Raw genomic sequence first — 24894 nt, forward strand, 5'->3', positions numbered from 1 at the left:
TATTTAACATTTTTTCATTGAGTGTATTGGTACTTTTTAGATGTACAGTACAGTTACGTTTATCATTGGATCTTGTACCTTTACATGACACATCTTTGTTCTCATTTTTCTCCATACTCCTGCCCTCCCTTCACCCCCTACTCCCTTCCCTGTTTACAAAGACTTTGTTTCCATTTTTTCCTTTTCTGATATTTTTTCTTTTCCCTTCCTTCCTTTCCCCTACCTTTCCCACTTTCCTTACACCTGTAGCCCTTTTCTTCCGATTTCACATTATCAATTATATATTTGAATCTTATTTGCACTTTTAGTTTTTCACATCTGAGAAACTATTCAGTATTATATGTGTGTCCTATTTATTTCACTTAAGAGTACAGCCTCAATATGCATCCATTTTTTAAACTTTAGGCTTCAGGAAATTGATTTTATTATTGCTTTTTTGCTTTAGAGCTTTAAAATATGTGTTTGTCTCAAATAATATTCATATATATATAATTTTATCAAGTATATGTGTACAATTTCCTGAGTATTCTAAAAAAATTGTTCTTTCATTCCATTCCTCTATTTATTCTCTTCTCTTCAATGTGATTACCTTTTTTTTGTTGTTGTTGTTACCAGGGGTTGAATTTGGGAACTTGTACTTGTGAGGCAGTGGCACCACTGAGCTAAATCCCTGGCTCCAATGTAACTACTTTTAATACATAATTTGCTTAGTTATTGGCTTCATCTCATTATTCATTTATTAGCAATATTTATTGTATTTCCTTTAAAGAGCATCAACATTTTCTCATCTGCTTCTTCTGCCTCCCCTCACTTGGTCCGCACACACACACACACACACACACACACACACACACAGACTGACTTCCAATTTTACCGTCCTCCCAATACAATTGTCATAGTTTTCTTTAGACAAATATTAGGCTTTTACATTATTTAAGTTTGCAAATAGTTATTTTCTATTAAGCTAGGTATCATGATTCAATTTCCTTTTAGGCAGCTTTTTGTTTCCCTGAAATTAACTGTGTATTACTCTGTAGTATTTGCTTAGATCTCTACACTTACGAAAACGCCACAACGCATTCTTTCCCCAACTGTGTTAAGACTGCCCATGCTACAGAGAAAATACCAGCTAGACCATGAGTGCACATGATGAAAGAAGCTTCTCCTGGAACTTGCATGCTGTTGGCTTTCTGGGCATCAACCCAGCCAAGAGAGTGAGCCTTCATTCATGATTTCCTGGGGACCCATCTCTTTTTTTCTCTTGAGCTCAAACTTCTGTTTTCTAGATTCCTTGTGTGCTTCATTCTTAGATTATCCCTTTTTTACTGAAGTCTATCTTTGAGTAGCTTTCAGAGAATGAACTCGTGAAGTCCTTTTTTTCTTTCAGCTTTTCTTTATAAAAACATAGTGTATCTAATCTGTAGGAGTCATTCTTCTGTCTTAGCACTTAATTTTAATTCATGCAGTTCCAAACTTCAGTTACAAACTCTTTTTCCTCTCTCGAAGTTTTAATGCAGTCTGGCTTTGTCTTCTAGCTCCTAAATGTAGATGTTGAAAATTCAAATGCCATTACAACTCTTTATTTCAAGTGAAGTCTTTTTATTCTCTCTATTAAGAGGTCTGGAGCATTCTCTCTTTGTTTCTGGTGTTAAAAATTTCATGAATATATATTACACGTGACTGCCTTTAGTCTGGGCATCTCTTTATGTACTAAGTACATGAGTCTTTCAGTGGATTTTTTTCAATTTACAAACCCAACCACAAGCCAGGCATGGTGGCACACACCTATAATCCCAGCACATGGGAGGCTGAGGCAGGGGGATCGCTGTGAGTTCGAGACCAGCCTGGGCTACATAATGAGTTCCAGGTCAGTCTCAACTACATGGTGAGACCCTGACTAAACAAAACAAAACAAAACAAAACAAACAAACAAAAAAATCCCAAACAACAACAAGAAAACAACAAAAAAACCCAACCCCACTAGTTGTACAAAGTGTTCTTGAATTTTGATTTTCCCTCTTTGTTATTCTGTTCTTTGTGGAATAGTGACTACAGAGATACACACTCTCTTGCTTTATTTTCCCAATTCTCCTGTAATTTTTATTGCATTTCTGTATTTTCAATGTTTTATTCTACCACCAACCCTTCTGCTGAGTCTTATCTTCTTGTTATCAAAATAATTCATAAATGCTTTTCCTTATTTTATGTGCCTTCCTTTTAAAAAAAATCCTGTACTTTTGAAATGTGTCTGTCTTTTAAAGCATACCATTCTTTTATCATTCTGAAAATAATGACTTTTAAATTTTTGTTTTAATTATTTACCTGGTTCTGTTTCATTCCTGTTGCTTGCTGACTTGTTAAGTTCTCTGTATTTAACTTCAAAACTTTCCTTATAGCAGGTGATCCTTAACTCTGCTCTTTTCACTAGTGGGAAAGAAAAAATGAATTTGAAACTGAGGTTTTGAGTGTGGTTCATCAAATGAAATCTTAGGATGATCTGGTTGGGCAGTTCTGTTGTGAATGCCAAATGTTAGTATTGACAAGTTTCCTCTCTGGCTAAATTTTTCAGGGTGATCTTTTCCAAGTCTTCCCTAGAATGCAAAAATTCTAAACCCTGTGTGTGACTTAAAAAAAAAGATAGGAAGTCTCACATTCTGTCTTTTAACATTTACTTAGGTTCCCTTCTTCATTGTTTTTATCAGTGTGAGTACCCCACCCCAACCAGACCTATTATTTCATAGAAAATATTTTTTCCCTGTGAAGAGAGTGGTCTCTCAATCTTCCACTGCAGTAGCAGCGATATGACAGCCAAATGCTTCATAAGCAGCTTCTTATTTTAGTTTCCACCTGCGTCCTCCTTCTCAGGACTCTGTGGTCAACAAATTCCTGAATGTTTACAGTTATGAAGTGTAATTAGGCCCTTCTTATGTTTTGTCCCTGATATCTTAGTAATTAACTCTATATCACCTGCTCCTTTACCGGCTTTCTTATTACCAAATGAGGGCTGCATTTTTTTTCCCTGTTATGTAAGTCTTTGGTTTTTACCTTGCAATTCATTTGTTGTCATTCTTTTAAGTCTTGGTGAAGAAATAAAACTAAGTATGTATGTATACAATCTACCATACTTTTTGTAAATATGAATATTAGTTTCAGGACTTTTTAAAAGGTGGAAAACCCTTTCAAAGTACACGTTACATAGAAGGTTAAATGTAAAATAGATACAGGTAAGGCTGGCCTCATATTTGGGGAAATGAGATGTGGACATAGCTTGCTTTACATATTAAAATCCTCACCCTTTTCCTTACCATTTCCAAAGGGCTCCACTGAGCCAAATACAACTTATATATTCAAAGTCAATGCTGTTCAAAAATAAGTTAAATTATTATGCATATTTTAAAAGAATTTATAAGAATGGTAAAATAAACTTAGCTATAGCATATAATATCTGATACAGTAAAATTGAACTAGTTTTAAATGAATAAAAATGATATAATGTAATTATATGACTATATGATTATTAACAAATCACTAGCATATCCTCAGGCTGTTTTCATAATAATGAAGATATAGCTGCTTATATAAATATACTTTATTTTTGGATACTAGTATGTGTATATTCATCTAGATATATGTGGATATATAGCAGCATTATGTTATATTGCCATATATATTACTGTTATATGCTATAAATATTTCTTATAGATACAAGTATAACACCAGGAAATAGAAGTAGTCAGTGAGAAAAATGTTTCTCTTTAAGACCTTAATCTTAGGTTAAACAAAATTGGAGTTAAGAAACACAATGTATGGCTGTTAGTTATTTTAATACATATTGCCCCCAAATAATGCCAGCTCAAGCAGAGAAAAGCATCTCTACCTTCACTGTGCTATCTTTGGTTTCCTCAAGTTTCTTTAAAGAACAATCTGTTTTATAATTAATTTCTGTATTTCTTGTGTAATAAATATCAAACTTTTGGGGACATATTAACTGTAACATTACATGTAATATAATGCATTGTTCAATTTCATGTGATGATCTCATAATTCTTATCTAGTAATTTTTTTCATAGATGGCCAGATGGCTTAGTAGTGTAATATATGAGAAAATAAGCTGTCTGCAGATATTAAAAATGGCTTGCTTCTCATAGAGATTCATTCCACTTAACCACAAAAGAAAGCCTATTAATTAGACTTCTGAATCCCATTAGGAAAAACAAATACCAATACTTAACTGCTCAAATATGACATGATAGAAAATTGCTAACATAATTAGATTTTTAATAGTGTTAATGACTCTTGTATCTTATTAATAAGAATTAAAACTAATGTAATATTATATGAAGAAAAATTGCCACTGTATGCTCTTCTACAGGGAAATGTAGCACGATTATGTCTATTTCCACATGAAGGAGTTTTAATTTTTATTCCCTTGCAGTTGTAATATAACTCACATGTTTCCTCGGCTTAATATATTATCCCTGACATTATGTGACAGAAGGTCCTACAAGTACACCATTTAGGTCTGCAGTCTCATTAGATATCCCAAGTCAAGCATGATGTTGTCTCTGACCATAAAACTGCGCGTATGAAAGGTTGAAATGTCTTTTCTTTAGCCTCTGTCTCTACCTTTTTATAGATTATCACTCTTTCAATGCCTGCTTTCAACCCCTTTTGATTTTCACGTTTATTAGCAAATTACACTCACTGTTTATGCCATAAAATTTGTCGTTTTTGCATGCTCTATCCTTCTTTAATTATTCTATGGACATGAAGAGCATGTTTCATTGTCCAGTAAGTACTTTTTAGCAATTAATTAATAAACCAATATGCATTTAGCATTTTCAATACATCCATCATGTTGAAGACATTGGCTATCACAAGAGACACGACCCTTGTACTCAGAGAGTATTTACTTATTCAAATTCTGTGAATATTTTAGCAAGTTTTCTTTCTTCAAAGTTGAAAGATCAATGTTTATATTTCAATGAATCCCTTCAGCTAGCTAAATTCACCATCCTAGCAGCCACAAAGACAAATGTATGCTTGTTTCCAACCAGACACTGAGGAGAACATCTGTGAAAATAACCAGTATTTGAAATAGATAGTTTGCCAATCCACTTACAAACTTACCAGCTACACACAGATTAGAAAAGATTCCATGGAATAACTTACAATGTGGCCAAGATTGTATTTGTTCTCTCTTTGTGTATGTACTGCTATGTAACTCTAATGTGACTGTGTCAACAAGTGGATTTCTACCAGTCAAAGAATGGTTCATGGGCCACGGACATGAGCATTTCCTGGGAACTTCCTTGAACTGCAAATCTTGGTTTCTGTCCCACATATTCTGAATGGTGATCCACAACTCAACGACATTTCCATATTAGTTTTTCTTTTATGATAAGAAAATACCTGAAGGTAGATAACTTTACAAAGAAAAACAGGCTTGTTTAGCTTATAGTTTTGGAGGCTGAAAACCCAAACAATATTGCATAGGTGTTCAAAGTTTTTACAAGAGGAAGAGATGACATGATGTCACCTTTTCTCCACTGGGACAAAATATCCAACGCACAAACCTTGAAGAGAGGTTTATTTTGGTTCCAGTTTTTAGACTGTGATTTGTTGGCTTCCGGGCAGAGATGGCTTGGTGAAAGGGCCTCTATTTGATACAGCTGTCCAGGAAGTGGGGTGGCATTGGGGGGCTGACCTGGGAACAAGAAAACACCCTTTCAGGTTATACTCCAAATAACCCACCTCCAACTAGGCCCAACATCTTAAAAGCCAGTGAGCTATAGTGCCCCATAATCCAAGTGCCTTCTGAAAACCCCACCTCTGAATACGTACTTCTTGTGAGGAACGTTAGAGCTAAACCTGAATGCATAGCAAGATTCCACCAAGAGATCCTATCAGCTCTTGTGTGTGGGACCAGACCACCTACATACAAACTTTTGACATTTTCACACAAACTATGTCCAAACCACAGTGACCCCTGGGTTGTTTTTTATGCACAACATTTGAGAAGTATTAGAGTCTGTATTTGCTTAAATAATTTTTTTGCACCAAGAAAATGGGAGGCAATGGTGATCGTCTTAATCTTTCCATTTGTGATAGCAAAACCCCATGGGTTGGTGGTGTAAAAACAACAGAAATTTATAGTTCTGGAGGCAGACGTGTCAGATCAAGGTACTACCAGATTTCATGTCTGGTGAGAGCTCACTCCCTCAGCCAGGTACATTCTGACTTCACACATTGGAGGGAGCAAGAGGAAGGGTCTTTCTAAAGCCTCATCGTAAAAATACTAATTCTATTTAGGAAGGGTCTGCCCGCCTTTACCTGGGTGTAGTGGTGTATGTCTTTAATGCCCAGCCTTTTGAGAGGGTGAGGCACCAGGGTCACAAGTTTGAACCCAAGTTAGTGACTTTGTGACACTTTTAAAAGAGGGGGTGTACCTCAGTACAAGGCACAGCGTTTATAATCCTCAGAAAAACAATGAAAATGAAACAAAGAAAGAAAGGGAAAGAAAGAAAGGAAAGAAAGTCAGACCATGTTCATGATACCAGCACCTCAGAGCTAAAGAATTTAACTTATGAATTTGGAGGGGAACCAGAATTTAGACCATAACATAGTTGCCTTAGTAAGGCCAGATCTAGAATAGTGTTCACCCCAGAGAGCTGTTTAGACAGTTTTGTTGAAAACTAAAATTATTTAAGAATAAAGTAATCAGCATAATGAAATAACCTGAAATTACATGCAGCTATTCTGAACCCGGCCTGCATATTTAGAATTGGCTGAGGAACTTTAACAATATCAATGCCTAGGTCCCATCTCTAGAGATTCTGATTTAATTTTTCAGGTAAGTTTCCTGGGCATCATGATTTTAAAAGTTCCCACATGATTTTTCACATGCAGCCAAGGTTGAGATCCAAGATAAAATATGAGAAATGGAGTAATTTAGCTTAATTAACTGAGGAAGGGAAATATGTGGACGATGATAGGTATGCCTTCACAGGCCTCGGGGGAAATTGTAGAGATTTATTTTACGTTTCTCCAAGAAGCAGGATTGGACTCAGGAGAGACACTTGATGATTTCAGACTCACCCGAAAGGAATTTTGGTAATTTGAGTCATGTGCAATGAAAATGACGCTTCGGAGGGTGATACCACCAAAGGCTCTCAAGACACTGTTTAGAATATTCATTCATTTAGCGGTGGGCCCTGGGATAGTGGGGTATGAAACTGTACCGCTACCTCATAGTACAACTCTAAGTGGTTTGTGTCTGTTGTGGTGGCACATGCCTGCAGTCTCAGCACTTGGGAGGGTAAGAAAGGAGGATGTCTGTAAGTTGCAGGCCAGTCTGGGCTGGTAATTTCAAGTCATTTCAAGGCCAGCATGAACTACAAAGCAAGACCCTGTCTCAAAAAAACAAAACAAAACAAAACAAACAAAAAAAAAACACAGAAAAAGAAAGAAAAACCAAATAAGTGAACTTAGCACACACATTTTGTGCTGAGAACTTTACATAAATTATAGGTTGAGGATCCCTTATGTAAAATGCTAATGTTTTACATTTCTGATTTCTTTGGATTTGGACTATTTGCATATACATAATGAGATATCTTCAGGAAGGAAGCCAAATCTAAACATGAAATTCATTTATGTTTCATATATAAGGCATGATCCAAAAATACAGTGAACATCAAATTTTTTAAAAAAATTATTAGACGAAAAGACACATTGCTATTAGCCCCTCCAAATACTACTCTTCTCTTTTTTTTTCTTGTTTTTCTTTTGGTATCAGGGATTGAACTTGGAACCTTGCGCTTGAGAGGCAGGCACTGGAACCACTGAGCCAAATCTCCAGCCTGTACCCTGCTTTCTGAATTCACTTTTCTCATCCCTCTTCCCACTTCCTGAAACAGTTCTGAAAGGCCTCTTTTGTGAGGGTCTTTAGTTGTGCTAGTGTGGCTGTTTGGATGTTGGAATTAATTTAAAAATTGACCTTTCATGGTCCTTTTGATTTTGGGACAGAGTCGGATGGTGCCAGACTGAGATGGTAAGGTGGATGAGGACAAACCATGTTCCACGAGCCATTCTTCCCGCTGGGGGCGCTTGGCAATGACAGACATTTGCTGCGTGTGTGTATGGGTGGTTTTTAAAATCACATCTCATGAATACACAAAAGAGGAGTTTCAAAACTGCTTCAAAAATGGCAAGAATACTAAGATAAGCATATTTTAAGCAAGGGGGAATATTTTGAGGACTAGTATTGGCAAGGAAGCTTTTTCTGTAATAACAATTTTAATTTATACCTTTACTGTATATTTGGATCATACCTTGTATACCATGTACACATTTCCTGAAAGTGATTTTGTGCGATAGTTTTGTTGCCCTTGAATTTTGACTGCAACCTTTCACTGGAGGCCAGGTGTGGTCACAAAGATCAGTTTAATGGGTAGGGTGGCCTTTATCTACATAAACCCCATAAACAGTAAAGAACATTTTAAAAATTTATTTTCTCAAAGTTTAGAAAATAGAATTCCATTGGAAATAGAAACCTGAGTTAAAGAAATTAGAATCTTAATTAAAATAAATAAATAAGACAACATGTAATAAAGCCAGGTAATTTGTAATACCAACACATTCTGTTACAATTCTCTCTTCCTCCCAAACTGTGATTGAAAGCATATTTGTTTTTACTCTCTATTTTTTTTTAAATTGTAATTTATGTCTGTATTGCAGAACTAATTATGAGTCACCCAAGTGTAACCAAGGAATGCTGAGGGCTCCTGAAATAGGACAAAGGAAGTTCATTAAGAAATAATGTTGAGCTTAGGATTTCAAGAGGTCATTAGCAATGCTAAACTAGAAAGACAGGGGCCTGGGCTGACACCAAATCCAGTCCTTTCTCAGTTCCAAGGCTGTGCATCTTTGGCCACTGCCTGGGTCTTCTTTCCCCCAAGCAGAAAGTCAGCTAATTTCTACCCCAAGAATCTGGGATTTGTGTATGATCTGTGAAGATTGCACTAGTCTTCCTCCATCCCAAGGTACCAAGATCAGTATGCATCTCTGGGGCTTGGTACATTCATTTCAGCTTAAGTGTTTATATATATGTTGTGGTTTGGGCCTAGATGTAGCCCAAAGCCTCACATGGTCATAGGCTTGATCTAGAGAGTGTGAAGCTGGAATTGATTCATGATGCAGTGCTAGGCTCAAGGGCACTAGGATTAAGAGCATGAGTGGTGCAGTGCCTAAGTAGTCTGAGTAAGATAAAAGGGGCAGGGAGACGCTGTTAAGCTTTCATGTTACCTTTTCTGTCTTGTGCATGCCATGTTGTTTCTCCCCGGCTTGTTTGCCATCCCTGCCTTGGAGCGAGGTAATTATAGACTGAAACCTCTACAAACTGCAGGCCAAATAAACCCTTTCCCCTCTAAGTTTGGGTGTCGGGTATTTTGTCTCAGCAATAAAAGAAAAATAACTAACACAGTGTGCTGTAAGTTTGAATACAAGTCCTCACCTCACTCTGTTTTCTCTCTGACAAGATACCAGGTTGGGCAGGCTTTTTGACAAAGGCAAGTTGTAAAGAACTGTAATCAAATATAAACATCTTCATGTATATTCATATGACTCCAGATACACTTGTCAGAGAAAAAGAACAGAAATTGCGGCCATAGAACATTTTCTGGATGTATGATGGTATCAGAAGACATTTATTTCTGCATCCTTTTTAAAATAAGGAATAATTTCTTCTTAATAGTGCAGGACTACCGACACTAAGATACCAAGAGAAGGAAGACAAGACTCCTGTAAAGAACCAGAAAGTAACTATTTCAGACTTTGTGAGTCATGCGGTCTCTGTTGTGGATTCTCAATTCTGTTTTAGTGCATAGCAGCCACAGTTGGCATATAAACTAACAGACATACTCTCTTCCAGTTGATATTTGTGGGTTGCGAATTTTAAATTTCTTATAATTTTTATATGGCATAATACTTTTTTTGATTTGTTATTTCCAAGTATTAAAGATGTAAAAGCCATTCTCAGTCATACCAACGCCATACCAGGAGGCCAGCTGGATTTTCTCTGTAGGTCACTATTTCCCTAGACTATTTCCCTAGAGTATACTTCCCATATACTCTCTTATCTATTTTTTCATTTCTGAAAGAGAGTTAGATTTCTAAGTCTCTTTAGATTGGTTAATGGATTGCTGCATTTATACAAAGTTGTGACCTATATTACTTTCTGAAGGCCTTCAGAGATAAGACTTGATAGTAAAATTCTCACTTCTCTGAAGAGTAATTTGATTTTGGTCCATTGCTAAAACAATAGGACATATGATGTAGTAATTTTTTTAGAGTGTAGAGGCCTGAGTTTTAGGTACTCCGCACTCATATCTCTTTACAGAATTACTTTGTTTCTGACTCATGGATTCCTCACTGACAAAATGAGAATAATGAACCCAACAAAGAAGCAGTGAAGATGTTCCAAGTTCAGGTTGCTTGTTACCTCTGGAGTGTGTTACAAAATATGAATTATACTTTTAAATGTGGAAATGATAACTTCTTTGTAATGAGGTAATGGGGATAATTCATAATTATATTTCCTTCTATGCGATAGATATTGTTCTAAGAGCTTTGCCAGTATTGGTTAATTCTCACAATGACCATATGAAAATGGATGCTTTTGTTATCACCATCCCACATATTAGGATGCCAGGGAACACAGACATTAAGTGACCTGAGTATGGTGTCACAGCTAGTAAGTAGTGGGAGCAGGGCTTGAACCCTGAATTCTCATTCCTGAATGCACATTTTTCTCCAGGGCTTATTCTGTTGCATGTCAGAGTTGAATCACGTGTCATGTGCTATAACCAAGCATTTCATATGATCTGTGTAACTGAGGGCTCACAAATATTTGAAGTTGAGTGTGGCTGAATAGTGAGTATATTTGGTTTTGGGGGTTCAAATTCATGGGTTCCATTTTGTTGTTATTGTTGTTCTCCTTCTTCTTCTCCTCCCCCCTTCCTCCTCCTCCTTCTCCTCCTCCCCCTCCCCCCTTTTTCTTTTTCTTTTTCTTTTTCTTTGATGTGGAGAAAGAATCTTCAAGTATACTCTTAATACACTCTAATTTGTAATCTGGGAATTCACACAAACAATAGGTATATTTTGAGCATTGAGAAGATGAAATAGTGAATGCGACAGACTCACTCTGCTTTTTAGTTTTAATATCTGTAACTCGGTCACTTGCTCAGTCATGCAATCATTTCTGTATTTGTCTCTCAGTGTTGTAGTGATGATTTTTTCTGTGTTTTTTTGCTAGTGGGGTTAATTAAAAAGTTTAAATAATGCCATGATTCATTTTCTTTCTCAAAGGATAGCATGCGAACTTTCTGTAGGTGGGTTAAACTGAGTCAGTTGAGATCGTATTAACCTGGAGACTTAGATTTGAATGTTGTTATACATGCTTGAAAATCCAGCAGCAGCACACATGATGTCTAAAGCACTCAGTCCATTTTTGACCTTGACAAACAGTGCTTGAGTGATGTTAGCCTTGAAGTTGAACAGTGTAGTAGGAGAAGCTTTCAATTGTAGTCTTATACTTGATGATGTTATTTGAAAAAAGTATGCAATAAAAGGTTTAGCATCCTGTGTTTGGACAAGGCATCTGTGAAAAGACAAGTCTTGTAATATAAGAAAGCCTACATATATTTCTTAACATCATTCCACAGATTATTTTTTAAGATCCTTTGTGCTTGCTACAACTTGGAAAAAATTTGGAGTTAAATAGAAGACAAATCTTGATAATTAGTTACAAAAATGTTGGCTCTGCAGTCAAACAGGCAAAGAGTCAGACTAAGATTGGAGAGGAGCTGCTCTTCTGGAATCAGCTGCTTTCTGCTACTATAAGGCTTCTTCTGCATTTAATGATTCTGCTTCCTTGCAAATTCTCAATATTTTAAGTAAAAGATCAAACAAAGTGTAAGCATCATTAAAATATTATAGGCCCTCTGATATAAACAGATACATGAAATTTATCTTTTTACCACAGTTTAAAAAAGACTGTAAAAATTATAAAGCAGGTTGCAGGTATTTTATGAACTCCATTTTATCAAAGGAATTTAATTGTATCTTTTACTTATGTGATCTGATAATTGATGGGAAAGATTGGCTATTTTGGCTATTCTATTTGGCTTCATAAAAACGACACATTTAAAGAATGCTAATCAAATATTGATTCTGTATAGGATTTTAGTACTCGCAACTGATTCTACATGTCAGAGTTTTAATTTTGCTGATGTGAAATACATTTTTCAAAAACCTAAATGTCAGTTTGACTGTATGTCCTTTTTGAGACCAGCTTCCATTATTTTCAGATCTTCTGTCTGATAATAGTGGTAATGACAAATTGAATGAAGGAGTAACAGGGCAGGATTTGAAATAGTGAGAACCAAAAGTATTTTTCCAAGACAATGGGTAATGGGAGAGAAAAGAGAACCTTAGATAGAAAATTGCAGACATTTACAGGTTACTCCTCGAGGGAGTGGTGGAAGTTATTGTCAAGAAGAGACAGCAGACTTTGGACAAGATACAAATATTGATTCTTTAACTGAAACAGTGACTGAAGCTGTAGTCGTGCTCGTTACAACAGTCACTCTGAGTGTTGAGAATTTAGATGCTGTCCCCCTGGGTTTTAATTTCAGATTCTAAAACTGCAAGTGGAAACATTATCAGGAAATATAAAAGTAAGGCAGATTAAAGGGAATTAGAGAGGCTCAAGTCAAGACTTGAAAAATATATAAGGTGTCTTTGGCAATGTTATCTCCCATTTTCTCTTTTCATAAACATAGTTTTTGGTATCTAAAATCATAAAATATAATTAGTCTGATTTGCTAATCTCTGTGCCTTCTTATTCACAATATAAATTGAAATAGGCCATATTCCTGACTAATTTGGTGGATCGTGATTCAGGCTACAATAAGCACTCCAAATCTCTAGGTGTCTTGATTACTGAGTATACAAGTACCAACACATGTGTATTCTTGTAGAGCAGTCATATCTATATTCTTTGTTGTTGTAATACAGTGGAAAACGACAGTGGTGTTTCTCATTGGCACACATCTGTTCTTTCATTCTTAGAGCACTTATTGAAAGTGTAAAGCTATGAGTTCTAGATAGTACAAGGATAAACATAAAAAGAAAAGAAATACATAGAATCCAGTAATATTGACAAAAGTTAAATATGATAAAGAGCAATAGACTGCTGTATTCACAAGTCTAGTGAATTTTATGTACGTTAGAAGAAGTTCAGGTTGCTAAAGAGGGAGGTGGACCTCTAGCCAGGTGCATACAGCAGGAAATTCATTTCTACTCTTATGCACTCTTCAGTGAGATCACCTCCATTTTCCACATCCTGCACATCTTGTGGATGGTAGGAAACACTGACCTTTTTAAATTCCCTATTTGTATAGTTAAATGCACACTTATCCACTTTGTTAAGAAAATCACCCTTGCATGAGGCTCGTGGCTTCTCTTGTCCTCTCTCCCTAAATTACATCTATTTTGGGAATTGACTTTTGCGTCTTCAGTTACTTGAAACATTTTTGAGGCTGCTTATCCAAATTTTTAACCTTCTGTTTGCCAATACCTTCATTTCCATTCCCTGTCATGAAATCTATCGCCAAATGCCTAGATGCTTAGTATAGTTGCTCTGAAATGTATTATCTCTGGAGTCTTAAAGATCAGTGACAGAGTGCTTCAACAATCTTTTAGTCTTCCACTTTCCATAGTACCTTGATAATATAATTTCACCTCCTCAAAATCATCACAACCCCTAGGTCTTACTTTGCTTTAGTTTCTTCTCTAATACTTCTAGACCTCATGCAGCATCATATCAGCTCATTTGTTGCCTGGCAAATAAAAAAAATGTTTTTTGTACTGGGGATTGAACTCGGGTCCTTGTGCATTTAGGCACCAGAACCACTGAGCTAAATCTCCAGCCCTCATATCTTTCTTAGTGAAGCATAGCCTAACCCAGCAATGGCAAACCTTTTAGAGCTTTCAGTGATACAAACAGTGCGACATGCATGCCATGTATTCAACACTACTAGCCTAAATGATTCCCTAAAACTTAACCAAAATTATTCCTTCAAGGATGACATTGAGCAAGTATATGTTAGTCCTTATCTAACTGGCAATCTCTGCATTAAAACTGATATTTCCTGTCTTCCAAGTTTTTTCTTTCATAGATTTTCTTTTCCTGCTTAAACCTGTCTTTACTAGCCATTTTCCTTAGGCTCTATCATGGAACAGTAAGTTTCTTGGTATTGTTTCTGTTCTACTTTTTCATATTTTCTTGGTTAATCTTCCACAACTTCAACCACCTATGAAGAGGTATATACCATTATGCATCCTGGCCCCACCTTCTTCCTCTTCAACCATCTGTGGGTTGGTCGTGTGCCGCATTCTGATCTCAATGTCTTCCTCCAACCAGACTCATCCCATTCAGTTTCACCATATGCTCAACAGATACTTCAGTCATACCTTGCCCCAGTGAAAATGCAGCATCTTCCTCCACACTGAATGAGTCACAAAGCTTTTTCTTCTTCCTACATTTCCAGTGTATCATAAAGCCCTGAGCATTCCTCAGTATTTCCTGAATCTGTTCCCTTTTATTCACCTCCTACTTATTGGGTTCAAGCTCTTATATTGTCATGGTCTCTTCAGTTATCCTCACTCCAGTCATCACTTCTAGCTTCTTACTGATTTTTATAAAACGGATGCAGAATTTATTATTATAAAATTAAAACATAATTGTATCATAATAGTCCATCCTTTTTTAAATGCTTAAATTAAACCACATGGTCTAGAGGATAAAGTTCAAACATGGCATTATTGGATATGGAGATCATCTTTTCTAGATTACATTTCTGATCTATGTCATCTCTTCTAGCTCCTGTTACCTCACAATACTACAGATTTTTACTCATGGAGAAAAATAGAATGTTCTTGAAGTACCATGCCATCTCAAGTGTTGTATCTTAGGGATTTAGAGTCATATTTCCTGAGCTAAAATCTAGCACGCTTAAGTATTTTTGCCTTATCTATAGAGATAATTATGGTGCTCCATAGTAGGTTGGGAGGACTGTAGGAATGCTCTCCTTAAAGCATATTGTACAAAACCTACTTTGTAATACTCAAGGCAAGAGCAACAAACAAGGCAGTGTTCTCATATGTTGACCCAAGATGTTCCTTCATGGAAGAATATCCTAAAATCTGGAAAACTCAGTTCAAATAACTTCTTGAGTCATCCATAAATACTTCTGATGTTTTAGGTTCTCTTTGTTCTTGTTTGCAAATTCATACATTCACATGCATATGAAGACACACATTTACTATTATACCTGTCATGCTCTTTTATGAGTATTGGTTTGTGTCTTCATGTACTCCCAAGCAAACAATAACCTTAAATTGGATGCCTGTGTCTCCATTGTCTAACACTTTACCAAGTATGTTGTAGGAGTTTAGCTAAATCAATATAAGCATAAAACATAGAAGTTTTTCATATGAGCTGAGTTAATCTGTATTTATGGACTACAATGAAATGAAAGGTTACAAACATTAAAAATGTGATTTTAACTTCATATTGTCACCTACATAATTTAATGTTCTTAGATATTCATTGTTTTTTAAAAATCTCAGCCTAAATTAAAGTTTTAATTCATTTTTCTGCACCTGAAATACTTCAATATTAATAAAATTTTAGGAACAATACTCATTTGATTTTGAGTAACAAAACAGCCTGTAGTAGTAAAAGATAAAACAGTAACAAGGTATCTATCATATATAGAATTGTGTTAAAGACATATTTGTTCTGTCACAGTTAACCTAATAACTTGCTTGGGTATTTCCGTCTTAGTTGAAGAGAAACATTTTCTGAATTGTTCTCTTTCATATCCCAGTTGATACTAAAATTTTTCTAGGGAGTGCAAGAACTAAGGTATTTGAAAATGGAATGAGGTAGGTGAAAGAGAATAATTTTCAAAACCTCTGTTTTCTTGCCTTTACCCTGGTCCTTCCTTTACACAAATTTTACAAGTCATTGGTGGAAGTGCAGATGCCAACTAAAAGCAAGGCTTTAACTGAAGCATTTTCACTCTATTTTATTTTGTTTAATTGAGAAGGAAGATGAGAAAACAGGACAGGTTCTTTATTCTTTTATATGGTACATCTAGCAGCTGGAGAATAGCAGGAGTTGACAAAATGTTCAGCTAATTGAAGTCATGTAGTGGATATTGATGATCTTTCTACATTTAATGGTGAAATAAATCTGCTGCTAGCAAAAAAAAATATAAATAGCTATTTGGCTGATATATATCTACGCTATCCTCTTCAGGCAAATGAAAAAATAATAATCACTTTCCCAGATATAATATGTTAATGCTTAATTGCACTCCTCAGAGCATCTCAAGTTTAAGAAAAATAACATTATAGCACATTCCTTGACTTTTGACTGTTAGATACAATGAAAATATACTGAGATGAAAACATTTAGTTCACACAGCAACCTGTTGGTGACAGCAGAGTTACACCAATTCCAGTATGGAAGTATGCATTCAAATGACAATATTCAGGCTTTCACAATATTTGTAAAATAATGGGCAATATAAGAGATATTTGTTAAATGGGATCATTATAAAATCACTCTGGATATTCCTATTTGTACAATATTTTTGACCTTCTGAGGCTTCAAATTTACCATCATTTGGATGAATAAAAATGATATCTTCATGAAATTTCCTTTCTTTCTCAAAACAGGGAAGCATTAATAGTACAGAGGTAATATCATTTGTCACAGCAAAGGACTTTTTAACGGTAGTAAAATAGATGGAACTGAAAGGTATGCATATTAATTGTACTTACTCCATCGTCATGGATTTTTGTAAGGTCAAACATTCTCAAAATTATCCTAAGTCCTGCCTGTTTGGAATTCCTACGTTAAATTGAGCCCCTTAGAAATACCTGTTTGTGTCCTCTTTCTCATTAACTTAGACCAATCAGCTAGGAAAATTCTTGCAGTATGCTATCAGGCCAGAGGCCCTCAGTTAGAGGCATGGACACAGTTTGTAAATATAAATCAATGTGATCAACTTTAAAAATTGTGATAGCTAGTAACTCTCTGTTCTGACTTCCGCTCATCCTGCCATGCCCTGTTACATTTCCCTTCACCTGGCTTCCTTCGCTGTTGTCTCCGGTAGCACTCCCTGCATTTGGAGACCTCCCTCTGCACCTTCACTATGGGCCTGCCCTCCAGCGGCACCTGCAAGCTCGTGTCTCCCCAGGACATTCCTCTCCCCAGTGTCTCAAGCTTGTGTCCTGAACAGTTTTTTAACTAATAGGCAATGTGAAGCCTGTGTGAAATTACAGGCGTTTTTATGAACATGATTTGATAACATTTCTAGAAGAGAAATCTTAAGTAAGAGTTTTGTTATATCAGTATAATATTGTAAACAAAAAAGACAAAAAGAGTGTCATAGAGAGCACTGAGAAAGAGAAGCACCAGTTTTTGAGCACATTGTCATGGATGGCTTCCTAGAAATGAGCAGCCAGATGAAGTGAAGAGTGGGAACTTCATGTATGGAAAGGAAGGTATTAGGTGAGACAAAGCAATGCTTCTCGTAGGACTGGCTTATATTACTTCAGGGAACTCAGTAGGCAGGGTGCACTGGTGTATACCTATAATCCCAGCACCCGGGAGGCCACGGCAAGAAGAGCACAAGTTAGAGCCTAGCCTGAAATCTCCAAAACTGAACCAAGATAACTATTTTGTCTTTGTAAGTTGCTTATTTCAGGTATTTTGTTAGAGTAACAGAAAGCTCACAAATGTACACCAGTTGTTTGTGACAATTCCAGTTTGTTTTTGTGTCTTCCATTTACCCAGGCCATATTCTCTAAAGAATGCTGACAGACGCAAATGCTGGAAACATTCTAGTAGACATAAATGGAAAATATTATGAAGGAGAGTCGAACTTCTCGATTTGAATTCTAAGCTGGTTGGGAAGAAGCGAAGTGTGAAAATGAGCTGAAAGAGACACAGATGTAAGAGGCCAAAGGCACAGAAATCTCTAAGTGCAAACAGTAGACATAAGTGCTGTAGTTGGAGAGAGAACACAAAAGATAGGAAGATACAGACATGGGACTTCTGAATTTAACAATTTACATTTGGATGATATTCAGTGAAATATAAAATTATAACTTGTCTGCATGTGTATAAACTAAACTCTAAATTCTATGATGGCATGAGACAGCAATATAGTCAATATTTAGTATGTATCTTGAGTCATGTATTTTGTTTGTCTCAGGGAAAGCACTTAAAATCCAAACAGCTTTTCCTGTTAGAACCCTGAGTTATTTTGCATGTGGGGAAGACAAAACTATGTGAGCTGTTCTTTGCTCTTTGGAGGATCATAATGGAATTTTTAAGTGGTTATCAAGGGGAGGTTGACTAGCTTGGATGATTCTGTCTGCCTGAGTAACTTCTGTATGAGATAGAGCACGGTGCTGTGTGTGCACAAAAGAAACTGTATGATAACAAATATTTGTACATTGCATAATACTTTCTTAAGTATTTTCTCATACATTGTAAGACCTGCTTTTCTGAGAAAACTCTGTAGTGATATGTAAAATATCATTGCTATTACACAGATAAGGAAAATAAAATATGCACTATTCAAGGGTCTTATGCAAATTCCCAGGATGAGACAGAGGCTTAGAAAGGCAAACAAAGCAGACCTCTTACCTTATAGTTCAAAGCTCTACTTACAAAAATGCCTTTTAACATTGTAAAATAAGCATTAGACTTTGCTAATTCCAATGGAAAAATTTTCATTATTCATGTTTCTGGTTATGAATTAATTGAAAACAAATTTAAAACGAGCATACTGACCTTAACGTGACTTTACAAAATACAGTTTGGATGAAAACTGTGATTAAATTAGTTGTCTGGGTTTCTTTGCTCTCTAGCATAATAGACAAATTTATCAATTCTATAATTCATTGGTCAGAAGAACTGTGTCAACCTAAGGCAAAGGTAATCTACAATTTGCTGTTGTGTTTTATTCAAAAGGGAAAGGATTCTGCCTTCCTATAATGGAAAAGGAAAAAAGGAAAACACAGATAGAAAAGCCAGTGACAAAATGCCAGAAATGAGCTGGACTGATTTGCTAGCTCTTGAATTACTCACAAATCCAGCCCATCATCTGTCATGCAATTATGCTGAACCCCATTTCCTTCTCTACTGATGAAACAGGACACTGTACAATAGATGCCACACAATAGAATCTCAATTGTTGAATTGGGAAGGGTTGAAATAAACATTTACTGTCACTCAATTTGGATGACAAGGCATTTAACAGATGTAACAGTGTCTGCACACAGGTTTCAGGCTAAGTGTCCATGCTTTGTCAATTCAACCTGTCTCTGATGAAAACTAGGCTGCTACAGATTTATAGTAACCTTCCAGATACGTAAGGAAATAGAGCCTGTACCATATGTCTACATAGACCTAAAACATTCATATTTTTACATGTATAAATATTTCTGATTCTTCCCTATGTTCTGAACTGTCCTAGGTCTATTGGTTTCAATCATTGTTACAATACTACTAGTCTATTTATTCTAAATCATCCATTAGAAGGATAAAGCATAGTGGTTGGGGGGGGTCACTGTCTTGTAGACACCATTCATGGGTATGGTGAGAAAGACAGCAAGTGCCTGTCATGAATCAGTTGTCAGAATATGACTCTTTGTTCATTTAACAACAACATCCAAAACATGATTCCATATTCATTCAACAGCAAAAACCAGTGTGCATTTCCCGTGTCTCAAACAATAGTATACAGTGGTGTTAAAAACAGACACTTTCTGGGCCAGGGATTTGGCACAGTGGTTCCAGAGCCTGCCTCGCAAGTGCAAGGACTCGAGTGTGATCCCTGGTATCAAACAAAACAAAACAACAATAACAACAACAACAACTACAACAACAACAACAAAAAACCAAACCAAAACAAAACAGAAAAATCCGACCCTGCCTTGTGTTCATAGAAGTTAATGACCATCTGTGGTTATTGCACTTAATTAATTAATTATTTGAGGCAGCATCTTGCTATGTAGTCCAGGCTGCCTTTGAAATCACTCTGCACCCCTAGCTAGTCTCAAACTCATGGTGATCCACCTGCCTCAGCCTCATGAGTGCTGGGATTATAGGTATGCAATACCACGCCAGGGCATTGCAACTTTTTCCATAGTCTGTGTGGTAAATTCTAGAAAACAAATTACAAATTCCTCACTCCTGGCAAATTTTGCCCATTGAGAAACACATCTAAGTTCATAAAATCCAAACCCATAAAACTCCTTTTGTCCTGACATTCAGTAGTTATCCAGAAGATGAGTCCAAAAGCAAAAAAATGCAAATTGAGATGGTTATCTTATTAAGGGGTAGTTTATGTAAATTTATCATTTTGGACTTTCAGAGAGAATAGGATTTCAGTGACTAGGAAAAGGCACAAAAAGCTTCTTTTCATGTTCATGATGCACTGGAAAATTTCATAGTTCTAATTCCTTTGTACGTGCTCTCCTGTCTGCCCGGTCAACTTCTCCACTGAGACTCTGGTCAAAACTCACCTCTAAGAGGTGTTTTATATTAGTTGTTTCCAGCTCTATGTTTCTCAGACTTTAAACTCTGTAAGAATAATTGTCATTGCAGTGTTTCGTATGGTCCTTGTACCATAGCTACTAGCTGAATGAATACATGATGTTACATATTTCTAAGATAGCACTGATCACAGGACATCAAAAAATTTTTTGGCATCACAGATTCAAAACTGTATTACCCATAGGTCACATAAATTCAAACTCCTATGAAGCTCCACTCTTCTGGAGTTGAGAAAGGAGATAGCAAGAGTTAGCTAAGTCCTCTTGCTGAGACAGGCCTGCTCAGAGCCACCAGTGCTCACCTGGGTGAGGAAGGGCCTAAAAGTCCCCAGCACATGCTCACTTGCCTTCCCTGGAGGGAATGACTGGTGTGTATGGGATCAGTGGTGCACACAGGACCTCCCAGGATATATGGGCCACCTACACCATCCTAAAACTATCCCGTGTACGTGGAACTGCCCCCTATACATAGGGCCCCTGGCACATGCAGAGCCACTGGATCTCTACTAAGGCTGTGCTTCAGTTGTGAAAATGGATTTTTCTTATGTCTTCTTTGCACTCTGAGTTCCAGATGTGGCTTATCTGGTCTGGCTATCAGGAACTGAACTACAGTTGTACTCTGTGCTCCTAGGAAATAAAAGGCCCATTTAAACAAAAGCTTATCCCTGCCACTTGACCAGAGCAACGACCCCCTAACTAGAAGTGCGTGTGTGGTAAGAGGTGCTCCACTGCCTGCCTGGCACCTATATGTGTGCATGTGTGTGCCTGTGTACCTGTCCATGTACGCATGTGCATGTATATGCACACAAACGTGTTAACACTTGCCCTACGTGTTTATGAGTATGCCTGTGCACACAGGCAGGATAGACCCAGGTTCATTCTTAATGCACAGGCCTAGCATCAGACTCTGCCCCTCACCCCTGGTACAAACACAAACCCTGAGCTAGGTAGAGGGACATGGATAGGTAACATATAGATCAGAGGGCTCTGGGCCTCTAGGACAGTGGCTGAGTTATCGGCAGTACATCCATGAAGATTCTAGTCCACACGAGCTTTCAACTAGCGAGGGCCCATACCTTGTCTTCCTGGAAACCCCTCCCTCCCCAGCCAAGCCAGCTTGCCCCTGCTAACATTCAGCACACCATTGTTCTCTCCCACCCAGTCTTCCCCATTGTGGGAGGTTCTTCATGTTATTTTTTGTTTGTTTGTTTTGTTTTAGAGACAGGTTCTCACTATGTAATTCACTATGGCCTTGAGCTCACTATGTAACCTAGGCTGGTTTTGAACTCACAGTGTGATCCAGGCTGGCTTTGAACTCCGGGCACTATTCCTACGTCAGCCAGAGTGTTAGGATCACAGGTGTGTGCTGGCACACTCATCTTGGGAGGTTCTTCATGTTGTGATATCTGTCTCCCATTGAAAAAAAGGTGGAAGGTCAGGCATGGTGATGCACACCTGCCTGCAATCCCAGCACTCTGGAGGCTGAGGCAAGAGGAGGATCACTGTGAGTTCGAGACCAGCCTGGGCTACATAGTGAGTTCCAGGTTAGTCTCAACTACATAGTGAGACCCTGTCTCAAAAAAAAAAAAAAAAAAAAAAAAAAAAAAAAAAAAAGAAAAGAAAAGAAAAGAGAAAAGAAAAAATGGTGGGCACACACACACACACACACACACAATGACCAATCTGTATCCATATCTAGGTACGTAACCCATGGACCCTAGAATGTCAGTACCAGGGCATCTGCCCACAGGGATCTACCAAGAACAACATAGCTACTATCCTGGCTCTCTGGTGACTGTATATTGGCTACTTCCTGGAAGAGGATATGATCAAAATACCAATGGCCTATCTCACAGAATTAGAGAAAGTAATCCTAAATTTCATTTGAAACCAGAAGAGACCTAGAATAGCAAAAGCAATTCTGGGAAACAGAGGAAAGGCAGGGAGCAGGGAGCAGCATTGCAATCCCTAACTGGGAAGGGGTTAACACAGGGTTCCCACCTAAAACTCAGTGGAAGCCTCAAGGAGCTCACACCTGAGAGCTGGCAGTCCTTTATGCGTGGTCTCCTCGCCACTCACAGCCAAGTGTAGATAGGGCAGAAGCTCTAGAATTTGCTAAGCTGGGGAAGGAGTCTGGCCCTAGTCAGCTGTGAGTGTGAAAGCTCTTTCTCTGCCGTTCCCACGAGCCTCGTAGGTGACATGCCCATCATCCCCAGGCCTGTTATAGCTGGTGCCATAGTCCGGGCAGCGCACACACACCACTGCATACTTGTTCAGTATGGGCTGTATCTACTCCTGGCCGTGGTCCTCAGTGGCTGAGTCTGGCAGCTGTGCCTCCTCCTTGTTTACCATGTCCAGGAGCTGGGCGACAAAGGTATCCTTGGGAAGCACCTGGCTCCACACCACAGCTTCCTGGAAGAGCTGCTTCCTCAAGCAGCTTCCTCCAGGTGTCTCCAGCAGTGCATTACTCAGCCCATAGGTTCCTGGCATCAGTCTGATGGGCTCAGGCTCCCCGGTTTCCATAGTAACAAATGACATCTCTTTTTGCTGTGCTCAGTTCAGGTGCTATGAGATTGAAGCCACTGTAGAGATGGCCCTCTTGGGAGACCCTCTTCAGGTAGGACAAGCTGTCCAAGTCAGTGGTCAGAAAGTTGGTTAGAAGTTCACCTCTGCCATGGGTATCTCGGTGCAGCTGTGGCTGCAGGTGGTTGCTGAGTGCCCCTAGCTTCAACCCAGTGCTGATGCCCATCCGTGTGCCTCCTTCCTTGCCTTTTTCCAGGTCGAGCCCACTAAGAGTCTCATTATTGTTCCCCCAGAAACTGGCTAGCTTGGACGTTCTGTGGTAGAATTCATCCCTGTTGGCTGCCAAGATAAGCCTATATGCATTTTTGGAAACAGGGAGAGGATAAAACTTAAAGAAGATGATGCATGTCGGTTGCAAGGGGTAGCTTTGCTCACACAGGATCACGAAGTAGTTGCAGAAGTTTCAGTTCATAACCAGCAAACTCCAAGGCAGGGGTGACAAACAGGCACGGCAGAGCGGGAACGTCATGGTGTACACAAGGCACAAAGGTAACAAGAGCAATATCAACATACTTACCATCATGTCTCTCATTAGACAGAGTTCTTTGGATCACAGTCCAAAATATATTCATTCTTAAATATTTATTGAGCTGTAATCCGCATACAACTGCACTGATAGATCTAATGGAATTTGACAAATGATTGCTGTCATGTGATGAAAGCACAAATATGAGATGTGAATTTTCTTTTTTTTTTTTTTAGTTTTATTTTTAAATTTAATTTATTGGTACATTCTAGGTAGACAGTACAGTTACATTCATTACTGGGATCTTGTACCTTTACATGCCAGGTCTTGGTTCTCATTTTTTCCCCTTGTGTGAATTTTCCACTATCCCTAAACTCTGCTCCTTTTCCTTAAATTTCCTTACTCTCATTCTCATGTTGACTTTAATTCTGAAATTCGTTTAAGTTCTGCTTTGTCAAAATAGAATATATGATTAAATATAACATATTTAACAAATTACAAATCCCTCCCTACTGGCAAATTTTGCCCACAGAGAAACACCTTTTGCCTCATAAAACCTGAACTTGATCCTTTCCTCCTAACATTTCAGTACTTACTCAGAAGATGAGTCCAAAGGCAAAAAATGCAAACTGAGATGGCAGTCATATTAGGAGACAGTTTATGCAAATTCATTATTTTGGAATTTCAAGAGAATATGATTTCAGTGCTGAGGAAAAGCCACACCTTACCTATAAAAGTGAAACTATTCTAAATTTAAAAGCAGATTAAACATTAAGCAAAATTACAAACATATGAGCCAAATATGTATAGATTTGATTTGTATCCTGATTAATAAAAACATAGCAACACACATGGAAAAACTGGATGTCAACCTGCCACATATTAAAATTAGACCCTTATCTTTCGCCATGTACTAAATTAAAATCCAAATGGATTAAAGATCTAAATATTAAAACAGAAACATTAAACTTGCTGGAAGGTAAGTTAGGCAGAACTCTGGAAGACATTGGTATAGGAAAAGACTTTATGAACAAATCCTCAGTAGCACGGGAACTAGCAGACAGAATCAACAACTGGGATCTCATCTTACTTCTTAAGCTTCTGTGCTGCCAAAGAAACCATCAGCAGAACTAAGAGACAAT

The 24894-nt window shown here is 37.5% G+C and overlaps 1 pseudogene; it reads right to left on the reverse strand.

Annotated features, from left to right (window-relative positions):
• Window positions 1–22842: 22842 nt before the first annotated feature.
• Window positions 22843–24894, reverse strand: part of LOC104860998 — a 66197-nt pseudogene continuing 64145 nt past the window's right edge.

The sequence above is a fragment of the Fukomys damarensis genome, unplaced genomic scaffold (genome assembly GCF_012274545.1).
Source record: "Fukomys damarensis isolate Sample0158 unplaced genomic scaffold, DMR_v1.0_HiC HiC_scaffold_9, whole genome shotgun sequence".
NCBI classification, from domain to species: domain Eukaryota; kingdom Metazoa; phylum Chordata; class Mammalia; order Rodentia; family Bathyergidae; genus Fukomys; species Fukomys damarensis.